This window comes from Octopus sinensis, linkage group LG30, assembly GCF_006345805.1.
Source record: "Octopus sinensis linkage group LG30, ASM634580v1, whole genome shotgun sequence".
Classification (NCBI taxonomy): domain Eukaryota; kingdom Metazoa; phylum Mollusca; class Cephalopoda; order Octopoda; family Octopodidae; genus Octopus; species Octopus sinensis.
Genome location: NC_043026.1, coordinates 7934215 through 7942936, shown reverse-complemented (window position 1 = coordinate 7942936; position 8722 = coordinate 7934215). Strand labels below are relative to the sequence as shown.

The 8722-nt window shown below is 37.2% G+C and overlaps 1 long non-coding RNA gene across 1 annotated transcript; it reads right to left on the bottom strand.

Moving 5' to 3' along the window:
• Positions 1 to 3065: 3065 nt before the first annotated feature.
• Positions 3066 to 3726, bottom strand: LOC118768595. The gene is made up of 3 exons (XR_005004391.1): positions 3692 to 3726; positions 3262 to 3323; positions 3066 to 3200 (listed from the first exon to the last, which is right to left on the bottom strand). It is a non-coding gene; the product is annotated as an uncharacterized LOC118768595 (long non-coding RNA).
• Positions 3727 to 8722: the final 4996 nt, after the last annotated feature.

Sequence of the window (8722 nt, the reverse complement as noted above, 5' to 3'; positions counted from 1 at the left end):
AGACAAAAGTGTCTGTGAACCCTGCTTTATATACTGTTTGGTTGGTTCACCGAACTTCAGAAATGGAATTTTAACCGAAAGTCTTGATTGGTTGATTCGCGACTGCGGCGCGAAACAAGTCGAGACAACTCGCGTCACGTGTCAACCAGTGGCGCGGACTATGTAGAGACCCTCGTGTCACATGTCGACCAGTGGCGCGAAACACGCAGAGACCACTAGTGTCACCTGTCGACCAATCAAGTTAGTGTTTAGAACAAGAACAAGTTGGCCAAAGATGGTTGTAACCTCAAACGAGATCATTTCTGCCTTGCCTTTCACACAGTGAAGATATTAGAAATCGCTATAGTCATATTTCAAAATGGCTGAAACTGGCACGCTACAACTCCTTACATCTCTTGATTATATATATATATATAATTGTATCTTTTTGTATACACACATACTACAATGAGAAAAGCGGGAACAGTTAACCACCAAAAAATAAAACACCTTATATATCTCCCTAACAAGTGTGCTATATCTTCACGTCTTTTTTTTAAACCTTTGTACTACGGTACGGATGGGTACGTCGTAATGCTGAACAGGAATACAAAATGCACAAATCAGAGATCAACAGGAAAAAGCGCAATAGATCATCCAACCATCTCAAGCAGGTGACAAAAAAGGCAGTGCTTGAATTCGAACAGCGCATAGCAACCAGCCCTGACAGCAAAGTGTTCTGGAAGCATGTACATTCAAAGCAGAGACATCACTCTCCAATTAGCCCCCTTCGCAATCCCCACACAGGCCAGATTACTGACAATCCCAAAGAATGTACAGAAATCATTGTCGGATGCTATGCAGGCATCTTTACTGTCGAAGATTAAAAGGTTCCATCTCCATCACCTCTGACACCGGACTCTATAACTACTGTAAAAGAACTGTCTGGAACAGGTTGTGTCTTTTGCACTGTTTGGATGCAACACAATTTCCTTCTTTGTTTCCAAAAACTACCGGCGTTAGGAACAAGAAAGCAACATTAGAAAATATGACACTTTATTTCGTTATTTACATAAAGAAGGCACGCTGGTAAATTGGTAACCACTTGGTGTAGGTACAGCAAGACTGAAGTTAAACATTTGTAAAGATAAATCTCACAAAAACTCCAGCAGCAACAGAGCCGGTCAAATCCCAAGCGTCTGGGACAGGAGCATAGGCTGGTAACACGTTAAACACGTCTTCTCTCTTCAATAGCCGTGTCTCAAGTCACCGACGCTAACAAGGAACGCGATAGAATTTTTTCCCATGTGCATGAGGGAACTCCTTAGGCCTTTCCAGAAGGTTCCAACCCCGCACACGCACACTGAAGAATGACGTCACTACACTACTATGAAATTTACACCAGCAATGCCACCTTAAGAATAAACGTTACTATGCCCCTCCTGGTCTCGATGGTGTTACATATCTACAGGATATGCTTTCTCTCCTGTATGAATACGTTTGGGTGTATTTAAGTCATTACGTCGAAAGAATGATTTACCACAAATATCACAGGAATACGGTTTCTCACCTGTATGAATATGTTTGTATCTTGTTAAGTCATTATGTCGAGAGAATGGTTTACCACAGATATCACAGGGATATAGCTTCTCTCCCCTATGAATAAGTTTGTTTCTTTAAATCATCATTTTCATAGAATGATTTACCACAGATATCACAGTGACAGGGGTTCTCTCCTGTATGAATACGTTTGTGTGTATATACGTGGTCTCTTCGAGAAATGATTTACCACAGATGTCGCAATTATATGGTTTCTCTCCTGTATGAATATGTTTGTGCTTTGCTAAGGCATTACTTCAAGAGAATGATTTACCACAAATATCACAAGAGGTTTGGAGATGCCACTATGAAAGGTTGCTCAACAAAGAGAATGAATGGGATAAAGAGAGTCTGCCGAATGTCGACCCAATAGAGGGACCAGCTATCCGAGTTGACAGTTCCATGGTAGTTAAGGCAATTGGAAGCATGAAGACAGGGAAAGCCCCAGGCCCATCAGGAATTACTGCTGAGATGCTCAAAATATCTGGCAGTGTCGGCTATAGCCTAGTCACCCGTATAGTTAACCAGGTGATACACGAAGGAGTCATACCCAATGACTGGTGTAGTAGCATAATAGTCAACTGCTACAAAAGTAAAGGTGACGCCCTAGATACAAGTAATTACAGAGGTATTAAGCTGTTGGATCAGGTAATGAAGGTTACGGAAAGGGTCATAGCCCAACTGATTAGAGAGAGAGTCAACCTAGACGAGATGCAGTTTGGTTTCGTGCCAGGGAAAAGCACCACTGATGCCATATTTCTGGTGAGACAGCTGCAGGAGAAATACCTAGCCAAAGATAAAACTCTGTACCTGGCTTTCGTTGACTTGGAGAAAGCCTTTGACAGGGTCCCCCGATCCTTTATCTGGTGGTCAATGAGGAACTAGGGATAGATGAATGGTTAGTGAGAGCTGTGCGTGCCATGTACAGAGACGCTGTTAGTAAGGTGAGGGTTGGCAACGAGTACAGTGAAGAATTCCGGGTGGAGGTTGGGGTCCACCAAGGCTCAGTCCTCAGCCCCTTCCTATTTATCATAGTCCTCCAGGCAATAACGGAGGAATTCAAGACAGGATGCCCCAGGGAGCTCCTCTATGCTGACGACCTTGCTCTAATTGCTGAATCACTATCAGAACTCGAGGAGAAGTTTCAGGCGTGGAAGCAAGGATTAGAATCGAAGGGCCTTAGAGTCAATCTAGCTAAAACCAAAGTCCTAATAAGTAGGAAGGTAGACAAATCTTAACCCCTTCAGGTAGATGGCCCTGCTCGATCTGTAGAAAATTCGTAGGTAGGAACTCTATAAGATGCACCAAGTGTAAGCTATGGACACATAAGAGGTGCAGCAATGTCAAAAGAAGGCTAACTAGGAAGATAAGTTTTGTATGTGGCAGATGCTCTGGTTCAATAAAGACTGAAAATGCCCAGAGACCATCTTCAAAGATACAACACAGATATGTACACATGCATTTTTATGTGTAATTACACACACACACACACATATATACAAATATGTGTAAATATAAACACACTGTCTTCTTCTTGCCAGGGAGTCTACCAGGGCCTCACTCTCATTTGACACAGCAGCTACAGGCTGGAAGGGGCCCATGGCAAGCCCTGCACCAGATGGCTGAGCATGATAAACGATGATCTCCAGAAGTTTGATATAATCTTGGGTGATGCAGAGGCACTGGTACAGAGTTGCCAGGGATGGGAAGCATCATTGGACCTGGTCAGCTCTATGCATGATGACCTCCCTAAGACCATTCAGCTACAGGCTAGAAGGAGTCCCATGGCAAGCCCTGCACCAATGGCTGAACATGATAAACGATGATCTCCAGAGGTTTGATATAATCTTGGGTGATGCAGAGGCACTGGTACAGGGTTGCCAGGGATGGAAAGCATTATTGGACCTGATCAGCTCTATGCACGATGACCTCCCTAAGACCATTCAGCTACAGGCTGGAAGGGGCCCCATGGCAAGCCCTGCACCAGATGGCTGAACATGATAAACGATGATCTCCAGAGGTTTGATATAATCTTGGTGATGCAGAGGCACTGGTACAGGGTTGCCAGGGATGGGAAGCATCAGTGGACCTGGTCAGATCTATGCACAATGACCTCTCTAAGACCATTAACCTGAGATGACTCCAGCCCTACCAAGCAAAAGCATGAAGCTAAGTGTAAGCATTCATATATATTATGTTGCTCACATATCTTTCATTGCAACTAAAAGGATTTCAGCTCCGATGAAGATAAATGGAGAAAGCCTATTCACTACTTTATTCAATCAATCAATTATGGCATCAGACTAGGGAACTGTGCTCCTTCAACCTTATTAGAAACATGTGTAAACTCGCACGAATAATATACATTAATTTCTTGCCATTTCTGTTACACACACACACACACACACACACACACACACACACACAACCACACACACACAAGCAGGAGCTGGAAATTTCTTCACTTTAGGGGTTTCATGAAAGACCTGGTCGAGTTCTTTTACAGGACTTAAAAAAACTAAGAGACCACTGCAATAAGCGTGCGAATCTGAGCAGGGAATATGTTGAATAAATTTATAACTCAGTTCTATACTTGAGAGATAAGGAATTATGTACATTTTCCTCCTCATCTTGTTTGTTGTTAACACGTTTCAGCTGATGTACTCTCCAGCCTTCATCAGGTGTCCTGGGGGAATTTCAAACTTGGGTTCTCATTCCTACGGTAATTTTCCGATGTTATTGTTATTTTTATTATTCAGGTCGCTGACTGGAATCAGACTCATAATCTTTGGGTTTGTAGCCCACGTTCTTAACCACTACGTCATATGCCTGTGGACAACTATGAAGTAAATTTTAGGGTTTATAAATCTAAAGTTTTCTTATTCTTCCTTAATACAGGTTCCCATATGCTAATCACAAATAAACTAGGTTTGCTTAGGAGGTTATTATGTCCTAGCATGTGTGCTGCCTCTTTTAGCTTTCATATTTTCCAGTGGTGTCATTGAACGTCATTTAACGTCATTTAGCGCATGTCCTTTAACGTCATTTAACGTAATGTCATTTAAAGTCATTTAACGTCATGTCGTTTAACGTCATCTAAAGTCATTTAACGGCATTTAACGTCATGTCATTTAACGTCAATTAACGTCATTAACGTCATGTAATTTAAAGTCATTTAACTTCATGTCATTTAGCGTCAATTAACGTCATTTAACGTCATGTCATTTAACGACATTTAACGTCATGTCATTTAAGGTCATTTAACGTCATATAACGTCATGTCATTTAACGTCATGTCATTTAACGTCATGTCATTTAACGTCATTTAGCGTCATGTCATTTAACGACATTTAACATCATGTCATTAAAGGTGTTTTAACGTCATGTCAATTCACGTCATGTCCTTTAACGTCAATAACGTCATTTAAAGTCATGTTATTTAACGACATTAAACATCATTTCATTTAACGTCATTTAACGCCATTTAACGTCATATAACGTCATTTAAAGTAATTTAACGTCATGTCATTAAACGTCATGACATTTAACGTCATTTAACGTCATGTCTATTAACGTCATTTAACGTCTTGTCAATTAACGTCATTTAACGTCATGTCATTTAACGACATTTGGCGTCATAAAACGTGATGTCATTTAACGTCATTCAACGTCGTGTCATTTAACGTCATGTCATTTAATGTCATTGAACGTCATGTCATTTAACGTCAATTAACGACATGTCACTTAACCTCATGTCATTTAACTTCATTTAACGTCATTTAACGTCGTTTAACGTCATGTCATTTAAACTCATTTAATGTCATGTCATTTAACGTCATTTAACGTCATGTCATTTCAGGTAATTTAACGTCATTTAACGCCATGTCATTTAACGTCATTTAGCGTCATTTAACGTCATGTCATTTAACGTCATGTCATTTAACGTTATTTAACGTCATTTAACGTCATGTCATTTAACGTAATTTAACAACATGTCATTTAACGCCATTTAACGTCATGTCATTTAACTTCATTTAACGTCATGTCATTTAACGTCATTTAACGTCATGTAATGTAAGGTCATTTTACGTCATTTAACATCATGTCATTTCAGGTAGTTTAACGTCATTTAACGTCATGTCATTTAACGTCATTTAACGTCATTCAACGTCGTGTCATTTAACGTAATTTAACCTCATTTAACGTCGTTTAGCGTCATATCATTTAAAGTCATTTAACGTCATGTCATTTAATGTCATTCAACGTCATGTCATTTAACGTTAATTAACGACATGTCATTTAACTTCATTTAACGTCATTTAACGTCATGTCATTTAAACTCATTTAACGTCATGTCATTTAAACTCATTTAACGTCATGTCATTTCATTTAACGTCATTTAACGTCATGACATTTCATTTAACGTCATGTCATTTAACGTTATTTAACGTCATTTAACGTCATGTCATTTAACTTCATTTAACGCCATTTCAGGTCATGTCATTTAACGTCATTTCACGTCATGTCATTTAACGTCATGTCATTAAACGACATTTAATGTCATGTCATTTAACGTTATTTAACGTCATATAACGTCATATCATTTCACGTCATTTAGCGTCATGTTATTTAACGTCATTTAACGACATTTAACGTCATGTCATTTAACGTCATTTAACGTCATATCATTTAACGTCATTTAACGTCGTGTCATGTAACGTCATTTAACAACGTGTCATTTAACATTATTTAACGTCATTTAACGTCACGTCATTTACTTGCAGTTAGCGTTATGTTAGGTAACGTAATTTAAAGTCATTTCGCGTCATGTCATTTAACGGCTTGTCATTTAACGTTCTGTCATTTAAATTCATCTAACGATGTCATTTAACGTCATTTAACGTCATGTCATTTACCGTCATTTAACATCATTTAACGTCATTTAACGTCAGGTCATTTAACATCATTTAACGTCATTTAACGTCATGTCATTTAACCTCTTGTCATTTAACGTCATGTCATTTAACGTCATTCAACATCATTTAACTTAATGTCATTTAACATCCTTCTACGTCATGTAATTTAAACTCATTTAACGTCATGTCATAGAACGTCATGTCATTCAACGTCATATCATTTAACGTCATTTAACGTCATGTCATTCAACGTCATATCATTTAACGTCATTTAACGTCATGTCATTTAACGTCAATTAACGTCATTTAACGTCATGTCATTTAACGTCATGTCTTTTAAATTTATTTAACGTCATTTAGCGTCATGTTAGTTAACGATAATTAAGGTCATTTAAGGTCATGTCATTTAACGTTATTTAAGGTCATCTCATTTAACGTCATTTAGCATCATGTCATTTAACGTCATTTAACGTCATGGCATTTAACATTATGTCATTTAACGTTATGTCATTTAAAGTCATTTAACGTCATTTAACGTCATTTAACGTCATGTTATTTAACGTTATATAACGTCATTTAACGTCATGTTATTTAGCGTCAATTAAAGTCATATCAATTAACGTCATTTACCGCTATTTAACGTCATGTCATTTACGTCATTGAATGTCATTTTACGTTATGTCATTTAACGTCATGTCATTTAACGTCATGTCATTTAGCGTCATTTAACGTCATTGAACGTCATTTAACGTGATGTCATTTAATGCCATTTAATGTCATTTTACGTCATTTAACGTCATGTCATTTAACCTCATTTAAAGTCTTGTCATTTAACGTCATTGAACGTCATGTCATTAAACGTCATTTAACGTCATTTAACGACATGTCATTTGACGTCAATTAACGTCATTTAACGTGATGTCATTTCATGTCATTTAACGTCATGTTTTTTAACGTCATTTAACATCATTTAATGTCATGTCATTTAAAGTCATTTAACATAATTTAACATAATTTAACGTCATGTCATTTAACGTCCACTCATTTAACGTCATTTAATGTTATGTCATTTAACGTCATGTCTTTTAACATCATTTAACGTCGTTTAATGTCATGTCATTTAACGTCATTTAAAGTCATTTAACGCCATGTCATTTAACGTCATTTAAAGTCATGTCATTGAACGTCATGTCACTTAACGTCATGTCATTTTACGTCATGTAAAATCATTTACCGTCATGTCATTTAACCGAATTTAACGACATTTAACGTCATTTAGCGTCATGTCATTTAACGTCATTTGACGTCATGTCATTTAATGTCATTTAAAGTCATTTAACCTCTTGTCATTTAACGTCATATAATATCATTGAACGTCATGTCATTAAACGTCATGTCATTTTACATCATGTATAGTCATTTAACCTGAAGTCATTTAATGTCATTTAACGTCACATCTTTTAACGTCAATTAACGTCGTAACTTTAACGTCATTTAACGTCATAAAACGTCATGTCATTTAACGTCATTTAACATCATTTAATGTCTTGTCATTTAATGCCATTTAATTTCATGTTATTTAAAGTCATTTAACGTAATTTAACTTAATTTAACGTCATGTCATTTAACGTCCACTCATTTAACGTCATTTAATGTCATGTCATTTAACGTCATTTAACGTCGTTTAATGTCATGTCATTTAACGTCATTTAAAATCATTTAACGCCATGTCATTTAACGTCATTTAAAGTCGTCATTGAACGTCATGTCACTTAACGTCTTTTAACGTTATTTAACGTCGTGTCATTTTACGTCATGTAAAATCATTTACCGTCATGTCATTTAACGGAATTTAACGACATTTAACGTCATTTAGCGTCATGTCATTTAACGTCATTTGACGTCATGTCATTTAATGTCATTTAACGTCTTGTCATTTAACGTCCTTTTACGTCATTGAACGACATGTCATTAAAGGTCATTTAACGTCATGTCATTTTACGTCATGTATAGTCATTTAACCTGGAGTCATTTAATGTCATTTAACGTCTTGTCATTTAACGTCCTTTTACGTCATTGAACGACATGTCATTAAAGGTCATTTAACGTCATGTCATTTTACGTCATGTATAGTCATTTAACCTGGAGTCATTTAATGTCATTTAACGTCATAACTTTAACGTCATTTAACGTCATTTAACATCATTTAACGTCGTGTCATTTAACGT